Below are 17,996 nucleotides of genomic sequence, written 5' to 3' on the forward strand. Positions count from 1 at the left end.
GTATACCCCCCTCCTGCACTGGGGCCATGCAGTTTGCTGTTTACAGGAAACCCCACTACCAATCACTGTTCATACCTTTTGTTGTAATGTATCCTGCTTTCCTGCACACCTGGGAGAGACAATGGCAGCTGATGCTATAAAATGCCCTGTCTCTGCCTCTGGACTCAGAAGTCACTTTCTATCCACCATGCCGTACGGTAAAGGTAGCTGGAAAAAACGAAGAAAAAGTGTATTTGTGAAGGGACACAAGCTATACCATGCAAGACAGAAGTCTGACCAGCCTCCAGAGCCTATTGTGAGAAGATACATCAGACCCAGCCAAGAGTTGTACCAGGCAGCCTCCTCTCCACCCCCTGTCGGGCCGCCAGCAACCCTCAGCAGCAACCCTGATGCACCCGTCATCCTCAGACCTAGGAGGGCCCAGTCAGAGAGTTTGTCCAGCAGCCAGCCCCAACCCCCAGATGATGAATACAAGTTGGTTTCACCAGAAAAAATTGTCAATCTGGTCAACAAAGTCTTGTCAGAGCATACAGCTGAGTGCACTGGCTCAATGGTTTGGGACAGAGAGGCAGAAAGCAAGTGGGGAGTGGCTTGGTCAATGGGACTAAAATGTGACACGTGTCAGTACAGGACAGGGAAACAGAAATTGTACAATGAAGTCGAGAGCAAGCAGCGTGGCAGGAGAGCAGCAACGGTGAATGCAGGCTTGCAAGTAGGCCTGTCACAAAACATGATCTCCAACACGGCCATGAGGCAGATTCTAATGGCGACCAATGTGACCCCGCCCAGTGCATCATCCATGCAAAAGCAAGCAAATAAAGTCGGTGCTGCTATAACCAAGCTTAACAAAGCTGACATGCAACAGCGCCGTGAGAATCTACGCCGCATTCAAGATCTGAGAGGGTGTGAAGGACAGCCCATAGCAGTGGAAGGAGATGGCAGATATAATAATAGTCTGTTTAGTGGAGGGAACAAAACACCATACCAGCCAGCCACTCAGACTGTATACACCGTTGCAGAAAATGTAACCAGCAAAAAAGACATCATTGGTGTTTACACCGGAAACAAGTTATGCCACACAGCTCACCTGCTTAAAAGTAGAGGGGAAGATGTATCCTGTCCAGAGCACAGTGGTATCTGCACGGCGAATCTACGGGAAGACGACAGTATTGGAGACGAGAAACGTGCCATGCAGCAGATCCTCGAGGAAATTTCTGGAGAGGTCACAGTTGGTGCCTTGACCACTGATGGTGATAGCCGAGCCCACTCTGCATGTGATGATGTCGAAAGTCTTCGGGACACGCGCCACTTCAGTAAAGCTCTGAAAAAGCAAATTGAAAAAGCACCATTTTCCGGTCAAGTTTTCCCAGGGAAAACAAAGTACTCCAGAGACAAGATGCAGAAACGCTTTGCTCAGTGCATAGCAATGCGCTGTTATGCTGAATTCGATGCCTGCTATAAAGCAAATAAAGGGGACATAGAATTGATTAAAAGAGCACTGAGTTATGTCACTGACTCTATAATTAGTTGTTACAACGGTGATTGTGAAAACTGCTTAAAGTATTCTTATGTATGCAAAGGTGGCACGGAAACTATTTTCCCTGAGAAAGGCAAACTAGACTTTAGCAACTCTGAAGATGTGCACATCTTAAGACAGTGCCTAAATTATAGACTGGGCCCAAGGGCAATTGAATCAACAAAACTTAATACCAACACACAAAAAGTGGAGTCTTTAAACCGGACATTTCAGAAAACTAATAATAAAGTTGTCACCTTTTCACGGAACTTCGAAGGCAGGATTCACAGTGCAGTTCACTTGAGGAATAATGGACTTAAGCAATCCACTTTGTGTAAGATGGCCTCTGTTGGTGTTAGGCCCACTTCTTCAGTTGTTAAATATCTGGAGAAAGATGAAAAACAGATGAAAATGAGAGTAAATCACAAAAAGACAGTTGCATTTAAGTTAAGAGCTAGACAGAGAATCCTTAGCCGTTACAGAAGATATGACAGATCTAAAGCATTGAAAAGTAATAATGACTACAGAAGATGCATATCTATGCCAAAACTTGTAATTCCTGATCATAGCTATTCAAAGAGAGCATGTAATTAAAATAAAAATGTATGATTTTAAGATACTACTCTGTAATAAACTGGTTGTGAAATATGAAAAAAAGTTTGTTGGTCTTTCTTCTAGTCTTAAAACTTATAAATATAATTGAGAAATCTATAAATTAAGTAAATGTAAATTTAATAATAATAACAATAATATTAATAATTATCATGTACACAATTTGGCCCCCGTCTGTGTCTGAGGCACCTGCCCACATTACGACAATGTAATCTGTTATTGTTGATTCATTGAGGCTCTGCTGTGAGATGATCGGGGTTACAGCACAGACCGACTCCACACGGGTGGAATGTGTAAAACCCTCTCCTAAGCATAAATGCCACCCTGTGCACTCCAACAGTAACAGAGTGTCTAGCCCCAGGAAATGTAACCCTCCATAACCCATAACGGGCCCCACTGGAACAACTGGTGCCCCCAGTCCACAGCCAACAGTATCCCTCCTGTGTGTTATGCAATTTTGCATGTAATTTCGCAAGATATACATCCTAGAACTGGTCATTAGCCATTTTTTGTGTGAAATGATGCAAGAGCACCCTTTTATGGCCTGTGCTGCTCTAAATTTAGAAACTAAGCCAAAAGTGAACAGTTGTCACTTTTCCTGTTCAGGGGAGAAACCACCAAAATATTTCCCATTGACGACCATACTAAGAAATGCCTGCAAAACTGCATAAAGAAAATAACTCTGGGAAACATTTCCCATCTCCATGGACAGCAGACACACTGACATAACTCCAAATGGCAAAAAAATATACTGTCATCAACTCCGCTGTCTTACCGGCATCACTTGAACATGTGCACCCCTCTGTTTGTAAACAAACCACTGCACCACTCACAGTCAGTAGACCCTTCCGCCAGAGGTCTCACGACTGCACTGCACCTGTGCCTGGTCCTGAAAAAAAAACTGGCAGTAGTTAACACCCTACTCTGCTAGTTGATACCAAAATTAACCCTAGCAACACACAAGAAATGCCAGGAAAAAAATGGAAAAAAGCACTCATTTTTTCTCACTGAACTATATTCGTCTATAACAGGTGCTGATTGGTTGATTTGGAGGTTTCTGCCCTGAGATTCACACAAACCACCCCCCCTGTTCTTACCTTCTGACACCAAAAATTAAAACCTTAATACACTGCCAACTGCTCCGCCCAATATGACTGAGAACGGTCTCTTGATGACTGAGCCCTGTCAAGTTGAAAATGTGGTTGCTGTATCGGCCACTCTAGCCAACATTGCACCTGGTGAGAAAGCATAATTTCATGAGTGATAAAAAGTTAAATGTACATTTCTGTGCCTGAATTTGTTTCAATTGTTTTGAAATTTGGACACCTTATGCTGGACAGGTGTGAAAATCTGAGATAAGCATCTTAACTGGTTGGGCCTAGTTTAAGTGCACTTTGTTGAGAAATAAAATGTGAAAAGTGGAAAATTACTAATAAAAATATTTTAAAATATCTAAAAATTACTTAAACTCAAGTGCAAGGTTAATTGTCACAACTGTTGTTTATGTTTGTTTGTGTTTGTTGTGAGGTCCAGAGGCAGAGACAGGGCATTTTATAGCATCAGCTGCCCATTGTCTCTCCCAGGTGTGCAGGAAAGCAGGATACATTACAACAAAAGGTATGAACAGTGATTGGTAGTGGGGTTTCCTGTAAACAGCAAACTGCATGGCCCCAGTGCAGGAGGGGGGTATACAGCTTAGCAGTGAGTATTGTTCTGCAGGGAGGGACAAGAAGCTCATTTCCTGTATCCTCACAACAAACACAAACAAACATAAACAACAGTTGTGACAATTAACCTTGCACTTGAGTTTAAGTAATTTTTAGATATTTTAAAATATTTTTATTAGTAATTTTCCACTTTTCACATTTTATTTCTCAACAAAGTGCACTTAAACTAGGCCCAACCAGTTAAGATGCTTATCTCAGATTTTCACACCTGTCCAGCATAAGGTGTCCAAATTTCAAAACAATTGAAACAAATTCAGGCACAGAAATGTACATTTAACTTTTTATCACTCATGAAATTATGCTTTCTCACCAGGTGCAATGTTGGCTAGAGTGGCCGATACAGCAACCACATTTTCAACTTGACAGGGCTCAGTCATCAAGAGACCGTTCTCAGTCATATTGGGCGGAGCAGTTGGCAGTGTATTAAGGTTTTAATTTTTGGTGTCAGAAGGTAAGAACAGGGGGGGTGGTTTGTGTGAAGGGCAGAAACCTCCAAATCAACCAATCAGCACCTGTTATAGACGAATATAGTTCAGTGAGAAAAAATGAGTGCTTTTTTCCATTTTTTTCCTGGCATTTCTTGTGTGTTGCTAGGGTTAATTTTGGTATCAACTAGCAGAGTAGGGTGTTAACTACTGCCAGTTTTTTTTTCAGGACCAGGCACAGGTGCAGTGCAGTCGTGAGACCTCTGGCGGAAGGGTCTACTGACTGTGAGTGGTGCAGTGGTTTGTTTACAAACAGAGGGGTGCACATGTTCAAGTGATGCCGGTAAGACAGCGGAGTTGATGACAGTATATTTTTTTGCCATTTGGAGTTATGTCAGTGTGTCTGCTGTCCATGGAGATGGGAAATGTTTCCCAGAGTTATTTTCTTTATGCAGTTTTGCAGGCATTTCTTAGTATGGTCGTCAATGGGAAATATTTTGGTGGTTTCTCCCCTGAACAGGAAAAGTGACAACTGTTCACTTTTGGCTTAGTTTCTAAATTTAGAGCAGCACAGGCCATAAAAGGGTGCTCTTGCATCATTTCACACAAAAAATGGCTAATGACCAGTTCTAGGATGTATATCTTGCGAAATTACATGCAAAATTGCATAACACACAGGAGGGATACTGTTGGCTGTGGACTGGGGGCACCAGTTGTTCCAGTGGGGCCCGTTATGGGTTATGGAGGGTTACATTTCCTGGGGCTAGACACTCTGTTACTGTTGGAGTGCACAGGGTGGCATTTATGCTTAGGAGAGGGTTTTACACATTCCACCCGTGTGGAGTCGGTCTGTGCTGTAACCCCGATCATCTCACAGCAGAGCCTCAATGAATCAACAATAACAGATTACATTGTCGTAATGTGGGCAGGTGCCTCAGACACAGACGGGGGCCAAATTGTGTACATGATAATTATTAATATTATTGTTATTATTATTAAATTTACATTTACTTAATTTATAGATTTCTCAATTATATTTATAAGTTTTAAGACTAGAAGAAAGACCAACAAACTTTTTTTCATATTTCACAACCAGTTTATTACAGAGTAGTATCTTAAAATCATACATTTTTATTTTAATTACATGCTCTCTTTGAATAGCTATGATCAGGAATTACAAGTTTTGGCATAGATATGCATCTTCTGTAGTCATTATTACTTTTCAATGCTTTAGATCTGTCATATCTTCTGTAACGGCTAAGGATTCTCTGTCTAGCTCTTAACTTAAATGCAACTGTCTTTTTGTGATTTACTCTCATTTTCATCTGTTTTTCATCTTTCTCCAGATATTTAACAACTGAAGAAGTGGGCCTAACACCAACAGAGGCCATCTTACACAAAGTGGATTGCTTAAGTCCATTATTCCTCAAGTGAACTGCACTGTGAATCCTGCCTTCGAAGTTCCGTGAAAAGGTGACAACTTTATTATTAGTTTTCTGAAATGTCCGGTTTAAAGACTCCACTTTTTGTGTGTTGGTATTAAGTTTTGTTGATTCAATTGCCCTTGGGCCCAGTCTATAATTTAGGCACTGTCTTAAGATGTGCACATCTTCAGAGTTGCTAAAGTCTAGTTTGCCTTTCTCAGGGAAAATAGTTTCCGTGCCACCTTTGCATACATAAGAATACTTTAAGCAGTTTTCACAATCACCGTTGTAACAACTAATTATAGAGTCAGTGACATAACTCAGTGCTCTTTTAATCAATTCTATGTCCCCTTTATTTGCTTTATAGCAGGCATCGAATTCAGCATAACAGCGCATTGCTATGCACTGAGCAAAGCGTTTCTGCATCTTGTCTCTGGAGTACTTTGTTTTCCCTGGGAAAACTTGACCGGAAAATGGTGCTTTTTCAATTTGCTTTTTCAGAGCTTTACTGAAGTGGCGCGTGTCCCGAAGACTTTCGACATCATCACATGCAGAGTGGGCTCGGCTATCACCATCAGTGGTCAAGGCACCAACTGTGACCTCTCCAGAAATTTCCTCGAGGATCTGCTGCATGGCACGTTTCTCGTCTCCAATACTGTCGTCTTCCCGTAGATTCGCCGTGCAGATACCACTGTGCTCTGGACAGGATACATCTTCCCCTCTACTTTTAAGCAGGTGAGCTGTGTGGCATAACTTGTTTCCGGTGTAAACACCAATGATGTCTTTTTTGCTGGTTACATTTTCTGCAACGGTGTATACAGTCTGAGTGGCTGGCTGGTATGGTGTTTTGTTCCCTCCACTAAACAGACTATTATTATATCTGCCATCTCCTTCCACTGCTATGGGCTGTACACCCTCTCAGATCTTGAATTGCGGCGTAGATGATCTTGAATGCGGCGTAGATTCTCACGGCGCTGTTGCATGTCAGCTTTGTTAAGCTTGGTTATAGCAGCACCGACTTTATTTGCTTGCTTTTGCATGGATGATGCACTGGGCGGGGTCACATTGGTCGCCATTAGAATCTGCCTCATGCCGTGTTGGAGATCATGTTTTGTGACAGGCCTACTTGCAAGCCTGCATTCACCGTTGCTGCTCTCCTGCCACGCTGCTTGCTCTCGACTTCATTGTACAATTTCTGTTTCCCTGTCCTGTACTGACACGTGTCACATTTTAGTCCCATTGACCAAGCCACTCCCACTTGCTTTCTGCCTCTCTGTCCCAAACCATTGAGCCAGTGCACTCAGCTGTATGCTCTGACAAGACTTTGTTGACCAGATTGACAATTTTTTCTGGTGAAACCAACTTGTATTCATCATCTGGGGGTTGGGCTGGCTGCTGGACAAACTCTCTGACTGGCCCTCCTAGGTCTGAGGATGACGGGTGCATCAGGGTTGCTGCTGAGGGTTGCTGGCGGCCCGACAGGGGTGGAGAGGAGGCTGCCTGGTACAACTCTTGGCTGGGTCTGATGTATCTTCTCACAATAGGCTCTGGAGGCTGGTCAGACTTCTGTCTTGCATGGTATAGCTTGTGTCCCTTCACAAATACACTTTTTCTTCGTTTTTTCCAGCTACCTTTACCGTACGGCATGGTGGATAGAAAGTGACTTCTGAGTCCAGAGGCAGAGACAGGGCATTTTATAGCATCAGCTGCCCATTGTCTCTCCCAGGTGTGCAGGAAGCAGGATACATTACAACAAAAGGTATGAACAGTGATTGGTAGTGGGGTTTCCTGTAAACAGCAAACTGCATGGCCCCAGTGCAGGAGGGGGGTATACAGCTTAGCAGTGAGTATTGTTCTGCAGGGAGGGACAAGAAGCTCATTTCCTGTATCCTCACAACAAACACAAACAAACATAAACAACAGTTGTGACAATTAACCTTGCACTTGAGTTTAAGTAATTTTAGATATTTTAAAATATTTTTATTAGTAATTTTCCACTTTTCACATTTTATTTCTCAACAAAGTGCACTTAAACTAGGCCCAACCAGTTAAGATGCTTATCTCAGATTTTCACACCTGTCCAGCATAAGGTGTCCAAATTTCAAAACAATTGAAACAAATTCAGGCACAGAAATGTACATTTAACTTTTATCACTCATGAAATTATGCTTTCTCACCAGGTGCAATGTTGGCTAGAGTGGCCGATACAGCAACCACATTTTCAACTTGACAGGGCTCAGTCATCAAGAGACCGTTCTCAGTCATATTGGGCGGAGCAGTTGGCAGTGTATTAAGGTTTTAATTTTTGTGTCAGAAGGTAAGAACAGGGGGGGTGGTTTGTGTGAATCTCAGGGCAGAAACCTCCAAATCAACCAATCAGCACCTGTTATAGACGAATATAGTTCAGTGAGAAAAAATGAGTGCTTTTTTCCATTTTTTCCTGCATTTCTTGTGTGTTGCTAGGGTTAATTTTGGTATCAACTAGCAGAGTAGGGTGTTAACTACTGCCAGTTTTTTTTTCAGGACCAGGCACAGGTGCAGTGCAGTCGTGAGACCTCTGGCGGAAGGGTCTACTGACTGTGAGTGGTGCAGTGGTTTGTTTACAAACAGAGGGGTGCACATGTTCAAGTGATGCCGGTAAGACAGCGGAGTGATGACAGTATATTTTTTTGCCATTTGGAGTTATGTCAGTGTGTCTGCTGTCCATGGAGATGGGAAAATGTTTCCCAGAGTTATTTTCTTTATGCAGTTTTGCAGGCATTTCTTAGTATGGTCGTCAATGGGAAATATTTTGGTGGTTTCTCCCCTGAACAGGAAAAGTGACAACTGTTCACTTTTGGCTTAGTTTCTAAATTTAGAGCAGCACAGGCCATAAAAGGGTGCTCTTGCATCATTTCACACAAAAAATGGCTAATGACCAGTTCTAGGATGTATATCTTGCGAAATTACATGCAAAATTGCATAACACACAGGAGGGATACTGTTGGCTGTGGACTGGGGCACCAGTTGTTCAGTGGGGCCCGTTATGGGTTATGGAGGGTTACATTTCCTGGGGCTAGACACTCTGTTACTGTTGGAGTGCACAGGGTGGCATTTATGCTTAGGAGAGGGTTTTACACATTCCACCCGTGTGGAGTCGGTCTGTGCTGTAACCCCGATCATCTCACAGCAGAGCCTCAATGAATCAACAATAACAGATTACATTGTCGTATGTGGGCAGGTGCCTCAGACACAGACGGGGGCCAAATTGTGTACATGATAATTATTAATATTATTGTTATTATTATTAAATTACATTTACTTAATTTATAGATTTCTCAATTATATTTATAAGTTTTAAGACTAGAAGAAAGACCAACAAACTTTTTTTCATATTTCACAACCAGTTTATTACAGAGTAGTATCTTAAAATCATACATTTTTATTTTAATTACATGCTCTCTTTGAATAGCTATGATCAGGAATTACAAGTTTTGGCATAGATATGCATCTTCTGTAGTCATTATTACTTTTCAATGCTTTAGATCTGTCATATCTTCTGTAACGGCTAAGGATTCTCTGTCTAGCTCTTAACTTAAATGCAACTGTCTTTTTGTGATTTACTCTCATTTTCATCTGTTTTTCATCTTTCTCCAGATATTTAACAACTGAAGAAGTGGCCTAACACCAACAGAGGCCATCTTACACAAAGTGGATTGCTTAAGTCCATTATTCCTCAAGTGAACTGCACTGTGAATCCTGCCTTCGAAGTTCCGTGAAAAGGTGACAACTTTATTATTAGTTTTCTGAAATGTCCGGTTTAAAGACTCCACTTTTTGTGTGTTGGTATTAAGTTTTGTTGATTCAATTGCCCTTGGGCCCAGTCTATAATTTAGGCACTGTCTTAAGATGTGCACATCTTCAGAGTTGCTAAAGTCTAGTTTGCCTTTCTCAGGGAAAATAGTTTCCGTGCCACCTTTGCATACATAAGAATACTTTAAGCAGTTTTCACAATCACCGTTGTAACAACTAATTATAGAGTCAGTGACATAACTCAGTGCTCTTTTAATCATTCTATGTCCCCTTTATTTGCTTTATAGCAGGCATCGAATTCAGCATAACAGCGCATTGCTATGCACTGAGCAAAGCGTTTCTGCATCTTGTCTCTGGAGTACTTTGTTTTCCCTGGGAAAACTTGACCGGAAAATGGTGCTTTTTCAATTTGCTTTTTCAGAGCTTTACTGAAGTGGCGCGTGTCCCGAAGACTTTCGACATCATCACATGCAGAGTGGGCTCGGCTATCACCATCAGTGGTCAAGGCACCAACTGTGACCTCTCCAGAAATTTCCTCGAGGATCTGCTGCATGGCACGTTCTCGTCTCCAATACTGTCGTCTTCCCGTAGATTCGCCGTGCAGATACCACTGTGCTCTGGACAGGATACATCTTCCCCTCTACTTTTAAGCAGGTGAGCTGTGTGGCATAACTTGTTTCCGGTGTAAACACCAATGATGTCTTTTTTGCTGGTTACATTTTCTGCAACGGTGTATACAGTCTGAGTGGCTGGCTGGTATGGTGTTTTGTTCCCTCCACTAAACAGACTATTATTATATCTGCCATCTCCTTCCACTGCTATGGGCTGTCCTTCACACCCTCTCAGATCTTGAATGCGGCGTAGATTCTCACGGCGCTGTTGCATGTCAGCTTTGTTAAGCTTGGTTATAGCAGCACCGACTTTATTTGCTTGCTTTTGCATGGATGATGCACTGGGCGGGGTCACATTGGTCGCCATTAGAATCTGCCTCATGGCCGTGTTGGAGATCATGTTTTGTGACAGGCCTACTTGCAAGCCTGCATTCACCGTTGCTGCTCTCCTGCCACGCTGCTTGCTCTCGACTTCATTGTACAATTTCTGTTTCCCTGTCCTGTACTGACACGTGTCACATTTTAGTCCCATTGACCAAGCCACTCCCCACTTGCTTTCTGCCTCTCTGTCCCAAACCATTGAGCCAGTGCACTCAGCTGTATGCTCTGACAAGACTTTGTTGACCAGATTGACAATTTTTTCTGGTGAAACCAACTTGTATTCATCATCTGGGGTTGGGCTGGCTGCTGGACAAACTCTCTGACTGGGCCCTCCTAGGTCTGAGGATGACGGGTGCATCAGGGTTGCTGCTGAGGGTTGCTGGCGGCCCGACAGGGGGTGGAGAGGAGGCTGCCTGGTACAACTCTTGGCTGGGTCTGATGTATCTTCTCACAATAGGCTCTGGAGGCTGGTCAGACTTCTGTCTTGCATGGTATAGCTTGTGTCCCTTCACAAATACACTTTTTCTTCGTTTTTTCCAGCTACCTTTACCGTACGGCATGGTGGATAGAAAGTGACTTCTGAGTCCAGAGGCAGAGACAGGGCATTTTATAGCATCAGCTGCCCATTGTCTCTCCCAGGTGTGCAGGAAAGCAGGATACATTACAACAAAAGGTATGAACAGTGATTGGTAGTGGGGTTCCTGTAAACAGCAAACTGCATGGCCCCAGTGCAGGAGGGGGGTATACAGCTTAGCAGTGAGTATTGTTCTGCAGGAGGGACAAGAAGCTCATTTCTGTATCCTCACAACAAACACAAACAAACATAAACAACAGTTGTGACAATTAACCTTGCACTTGAGTTTAAGTAATTTTTAGATATTTTAAAATATTTTTATTAGTAATTTTCCACTTTTCACATTTATTTCTCAACAAAGTGCACTTAAACTAGGCCCAACCAGTTAAGATGCTTATCTCAGATTTTCACACCTGTCCAGCATAAGGTGTCCAAATTTCAAAACAATTGAAACAAATTCAGGCACAGAAATGTACATTTAACTTTTTATCACTCATGAAATTATGCTTTCTCACCAGGTGCAATGTTGGCTAGAGTGGCCGATACAGCAACCACATTTTCAACTTGACAGGGCTCAGTCATCAAGAGACCGTTCTCAGTCATATTGGGCGGAGCAGTTGGCAGTGTATTAAGGTTTTAATTTTGGTGTCAGAAGGTAAGAACAGGGGGGGTGGTTTGTGTGAATCTCAGGGCAGAAACCTCCAAATCAACCAATCAGCACCTGTTATAGACGAATATAGTTCAGTGAGAAAAAATGAGTGCTTTTTTCCATTTTTTCCTGGCATTTCTTGTGTGTTGCTAGGGTTAATTTTGGTATCAACTAGCAGAGTAGGGTGTTAACTACTGCCAGTTTTTTTTTCAGGACCAGGCACAGGTGCAGTGCAGTCGTGAGACCTCTGGCGGAAGGGTCTACTGACTGTGAGTGGTGCAGTGGTTTGTTTACAAACAGAGGGGTGCACATGTTCAAGTGATGCCGGTAAGACAGCGGAGTTGATGACAGTATATTTTTTTGCCATTTGGAGTTATGTCAGTGTGTCTGCTGTCCATGGAGATGGGAAATGTTTCCCAGAGTTATTTTCTTTATGCAGTTTTGCAGGCATTTCTTAGTATGGTCGTCAATGGGAAATATTTTGGTGGTTTCTCCCCTGAACAGGAAAAGTGACAACTGTTCACTTTTGGCTTAGTTTCTAAATTAGAGCAGCACAGGCCATAAAAGGGTGCTCTTGCATCATTTCACACAAAAAAATGGCTAATGACCAGTTCTAGGATGTATATCTTGCGAAATTACATGCAAAATTGCATAACACACAGGAGGGATACTGTTGGCTGTGGACTGGGGGCACCAGTTGTTCCAGTGGGGCCCGTTATGGGTTATGGAGGGTTACATTTCCTGGGGCTAGACACTCTGTTACTGTTGAGTGCACAGGGTGGCATTTATGCTTAGGAGAGGGTTTTACACATTCCACCGTGTGGAGTCGGTCTGTGCTGTAACCCCGATCATCTCACAGCAGAGCCTCAATGAATCAACAATAACAGATTACATTGTCGTAATGTGGGCAGGTGCCTCAGACACAGACGGGGGCCAAATTGTGTACATGATAATTATTAATATTATTGTTATTATTATTAAATTTACATTTACTTAATTTATAGATTTCTCAATTATATTTATAAGTTTTAAGACTAGAAGAAAGACCAACAAACTTTTTTTCATATTTCACAACCAGTTTATTACAGAGTAGTATCTTAAAATCATACATTTTTATTTTAATTACATGCTCTCTTTGAATAGCTATGATCAGGAATTACAAGTTTTGGCATAGATATGCATCTTCTGTAGTCATTATTACTTTTCAATGCTTTAGATCTGTCATATCTTCTGTAACGGCTAAGGATTCTCTGTCTAGCTCTTAACTTAAATGCAACTGTCTTTTGTGATTTACTCTCATTTTCATCTGTTTTTCCAGATATTTAACAACTGAAGAAGTGGGCCTAACACCAACAGAGGCCATCTTACACAAAGTGGATTGCTTAAGTCCATTATTCCTCAAGTGAACTGCACTGTGAATCCTGCCTTCGAAGTTCCGTGAAAAGGTGACAACTTTATTATTAGTTTTCTGAAATGTCCGGTTTAAAGACTCCACTTTTTGTGTGTTGGTATTAAGTTTTGTTGATTCAATTGCCCTTGGGCCCAGTCTATAATTTAGGCACTGTCTTAAGATGTGCACATCTTCAGAGTTGCTAAAGTCTAGTTTGCCTTTCTCAGGGAAAATAGTTTCCGTGCCACCTTTGCATACATAAGAATACTTTAAGCAGTTTTCACAATCACCGTTGTAACAACTAATTATAGAGTCAGTGACATAACTCAGTGCTCTTTTAATCAATTCTATGTCCCCTTTATTTGCTTTATAGCAGGCATCGAATTCAGCATAACAGCGCATTGCTATGCACTGAGCAAAGCGTTTCTGCATCTTGTCTCTGGAGTACTTTGTTTTCCCTGGGAAAACTTGACCGGAAAATGGTGCTTTTTCAATTTGCTTTTTCAGAGCTTTACTGAAGTGGCGCGTGTCCCGAAGACTTTCGACATCATCACATGCAGAGTGGGCTCGGCTATCACCATCAGTGGTCAAGGCACCAACTGTGACCTCTCCAGAAATTTCCTCGAGGATCTGCTGCATGGCACGTTTCTCGTCTCCAATACTGTCGTCTTCCCGTAGATTCGCCGTGCAGATACCACTGTGCTCTGGACAGGATACATCTTCCCCTCTACTTTTAAGCAGGTGAGCTGTGTGGCATAACTTGTTTCCGGTGTAAACACCAATGATGTCTTTTTTGCTGGTTACATTTTCTGCAACGGTGTATACAGTCTGAGTGGCTGGCTGGTATGGTGTTTTGTTCCCTCCACTAAACAGACTATTATTATATCTGCCATCTCCTTCCACTGCTATGGGCTGTCCTTCACACCCTCTCAGATCTTGAATGCGGCGTAGATTCTCACGGCGCTGTTGCATGTCAGCTTTGTTAAGCTTGGTTATAGCAGCACCGACTTTATTTGCTTGCTTTTGCATGGATGATGCACTGGGCGGGGTCACATTGGTCGCCATTAGAATCTGCCTCATGGCCGTGTTGGAGATCATGTTTTGTGACAGGCCTACTTGCAAGCCTGCATTCACCGTTGCTGCTCTCCTGCCACGCTGCTTGCTCTCGACTTCATTGTACAATTTCTGTTTCCCTGTCCTGTACTGACACGTGTCACATTTTAGTCCCATTGACCAAGCCACTCCCCACTTGCTTTCTGCCTCTCTGTCCCAAACCATTGAGCCAGTGCACTCAGCTGTATGCTCTGACAAGACTTTGTTGACCAGATTGACAATTTTTTCTGGTGAAACCAACTTGTATTCATCATCTGGGGGTTGGGGCTGGCTGCTGGACAAACTCTCTGACTGGGCCCTCCTAGGTCTGAGGATGACGGGTGCATCAGGGTTGCTGCTGAGGGTTGCTGGCGGCCCGACAGGGGGTGGAGAGGAGGCTGCCTGGTACAACTCTTGGCTGGGTCTGATGTATCTTCTCACAATAGGCTCTGGAGGCTGGTCAGACTTCTGTCTTGCATGGTATAGCTTGTGTCCCTTCACAAATACACTTTTTCTTCGTTTTTTCCAGCTACCTTTACCGTACGGCATGGTGGATAGAAAGTGACTTCTGAGTCCAGAGGCAGAGACAGGGCATTTTATAGCATCAGCTGCCCATTGTCTCTCCCAGGTGTGCAGGAAAGCAGGATACATTACAACAAAAGGTATGAACAGTGATTGGTAGTGGGGTTTCCTGTAAACAGCAAACTGCATGGCCCCAGTGCAGGAGGGGGGTATACAGCTTAGCAGTGAGTATTGTTCTGCAGGGAGGGACAAGAAGCTCATTTCCTGTATCCTCACAACAAACACAAACAAACATAAACAACAGTTGTGACAATTAACCTTGCACTTGAGTTTAAGTAATTTTTAGATATTTTAAAATATTTTTATTAGTAATTTTCCACTTTTCACATTTTATTTCTCAACAAAGTGCACTTAAACTAGGCCCAACCAGTTAAGATGCTTATCTCAGATTTTCACACCTGTCCAGCATAAGGTGTCCAAATTTCAAAACAATTGAAACAAATTCAGGCACAGAAATGTACATTTAACTTTTTATCACTCATGAAATTATGCTTTCTCACCAGGTGCAATGTTGGCTAGAGTGGCCGATACAGCAACCACATTTTCAACTTGACAGGGCTCAGTCATCAAGAGACCGTTCTCAGTCATATTGGGCGGAGCAGTTGGCAGTGTATTAAGGTTTTAATTTTTGGTGTCAGAAGGTAAGAACAGGGGGGGTGGTTTGTGTGAATCTCAGGGCAGAAACCTCCAAATCAACCAATCAGCACCTGTTATAGACGAATATAGTTCAGTGAGAAAAAATGAGTGCTTTTTTCCATTTTTTTCCTGGCATTTCTTGTGTGTTGCTAGGGTTAATTTTGGTATCAACTAGCAGAGTAGGGTGTTAACTACTGCCAGTTTTTTTTTCAGGACCAGGCACAGGTGCAGTGCAGTCGTGAGACCTCTGGCGGAAGGGTCTACTGACTGTGAGTGGTGCAGTGGTTTGTTTACAAACAGAGGGGTGCACATGTTCAAGTGATGCCGGTAAGACAGCGGAGTTGATGACAGTATATTTTTTTGCCATTTGGAGTTATGTCAGTGTGTCTGCTGTCCATGGAGATGGGAAATGTTTCCCAGAGTTATTTTCTTTATGCAGTTTTGCAGGCATTTCTTAGTATGGTCGTCAATGGGAAATATTTTGGTGGTTTCTCCCCTGAACAGGAAAAGTGACAACTGTTCACTTTTGGCTTAGTTTCTAAATTTAGAGCAGCACAGGCCATAAAAGGGTGCTCTTGCATCATTTCACACAAAAAATGGCTAATGACCAGTTCTAGGATGTATATCTTGCGAAATTACATGCAAAATTGCATAACACACAGGAGGGATACTGTTGGCTGTGGACTGGGGGCACCAGTTGTTCCAGTGGGGCCCGTTATGGGTTATGGAGGGTTACATTTCCTGGGGCTAGACACTCTGTTACTGTTGGAGTGCACAGGGTGGCATTTATGCTTAGGAGAGGGTTTTACACATTCCACCCGTGTGGAGTCGGTCTGTGCTGTAACCCCGATCATCTCACAGCAGAGCCTCTGAATCAACAATAACAGATTACATTGTCGTAATGTGGGCAGGTGCCTCAGACACAGACGGGGGCCAAATTGTGTACATGATAATTATTAATATTATTGTTATTATTATTAAATTTACATTTACTTAATTTATAGATTTCTCAATTATATTTATAAGTTTTAAGACTAGAAGAAAGACCAACAAACTTTTTTTCATATTTCACAACCAGTTTATTACAGAGTAGTATCTTAAAATCATACATTTTTATTTTAATTACATGCTCTCTTTGAATAGCTATGATCAGGAATTACAAGTTTTGGCATAGATATGCATCTTCTGTAGTCATTATTACTTTTCAATGCTTTAGATCTGTCATATCTTCTGTAACGGCTAAGGATTCTCTGTCTAGCTCTTAACTTAAATGCAACTGTCTTTTTGTGATTTACTCTCATTTTCATCTGTTTTTCATCTTTCTCCAGATATTTAACAACTGAAGAAGTGGGCCTAACACCAACAGAGGCCATCTTACACAAAGTGGATTGCTTAAGTCCATTATTCCTCAAGTGAACTGCACTGTGAATCCTGCCTTCGAAGTTCCGTGAAAAGGTGACAACTTTATTATTAGTTTTCTGAAATGTCCGGTTTAAAGACTCCACTTTTTGTGTGTTGGTATTAAGTTTTGTTGATTCAATTGCCCTTGGGCCCAGTCTATAATTTAGGCACTGTCTTAAGATGTGCACATCTTCAGAGTTGCTAAAGTCTAGTTTGCCTTTCTCAGGGAAAATAGTTTCCGTGCCACCTTTGCATACATAAGAATACTTTAAGCAGTTTTCACAATCACCGTTGTAACAACTAATTATAGAGTCAGTGACATAACTCAGTGCTCTTTTAATCAATTCTATGTCCCCTTTATTTGCTTTATAGCAGGCATCGAATTCAGCATAACAGCGCATTGCTATGCACTGAGCAAAGCGTTTCTGCATCTTGTCTCTGGAGTACTTTGTTTTCCCTGGGAAAACTTGACCGGAAAATGGTGCTTTTTCAATTTGCTTTTTCAGAGCTTTACTGAAGTGGCGCGTGTCCCGAAGACTTTCGACATCATCACATGCAGAGTGGGCTCGGCTATCACCATCAGTGGTCAAGGCACCAACTGTGACCTCTCCAGAAATTTCCTCGAGGATCTGCTGCATGGCACGTTTCTCGTCTCCAATACTGTCGTCTTCCCGTAGATTCGCCGTGCAGATACCACTGTGCTCTGGACAGGATACATCTTCCCCTCTACTTTTAAGCAGGTGAGCTGTGTGGCATAACTTGTTTCCGGTGTAAACACCAATGATGTCTTTTTTGCTGGTTACATTTTCTGCAACGGTGTATACAGTCTGAGTGGCTGGCTGGTATGGTGTTTTGTTCCCTCCACTAAACAGACTATTATTATATCTGCCATCTCCTTCCACTGCTATGGGCTGTCCTTCACACCCTCTCAGATCTTGAATGCGGCGTAGATTCTCACGGCGCTGTTGCATGTCAGCTTTGTTAAGCTTGGTTATAGCAGCACCGACTTTATTTGCTTGCTTTTGCATGGATGATGCACTGGGCGGGGTCACATTGGTCGCCATTAGAATCTGCCTCATGGCCGTGTTGGAGATCATGTTTTGTGACAGGCCTACTTGCAAGCCTGCATTCACCGTTGCTGCTCTCCTGCCACGCTGCTTGCTCTCGACTTCATTGTACAATTT

The sequence above is a fragment of the Lingula anatina genome, unplaced genomic scaffold, assembly GCF_051362555.1.
Source record: "Lingula anatina isolate TDL-2025a unplaced genomic scaffold, LinAna3.0 unanchor8, whole genome shotgun sequence".
NCBI lineage: Eukaryota > Metazoa > Brachiopoda > Lingulata > Lingulida > Lingulidae > Lingula > Lingula anatina.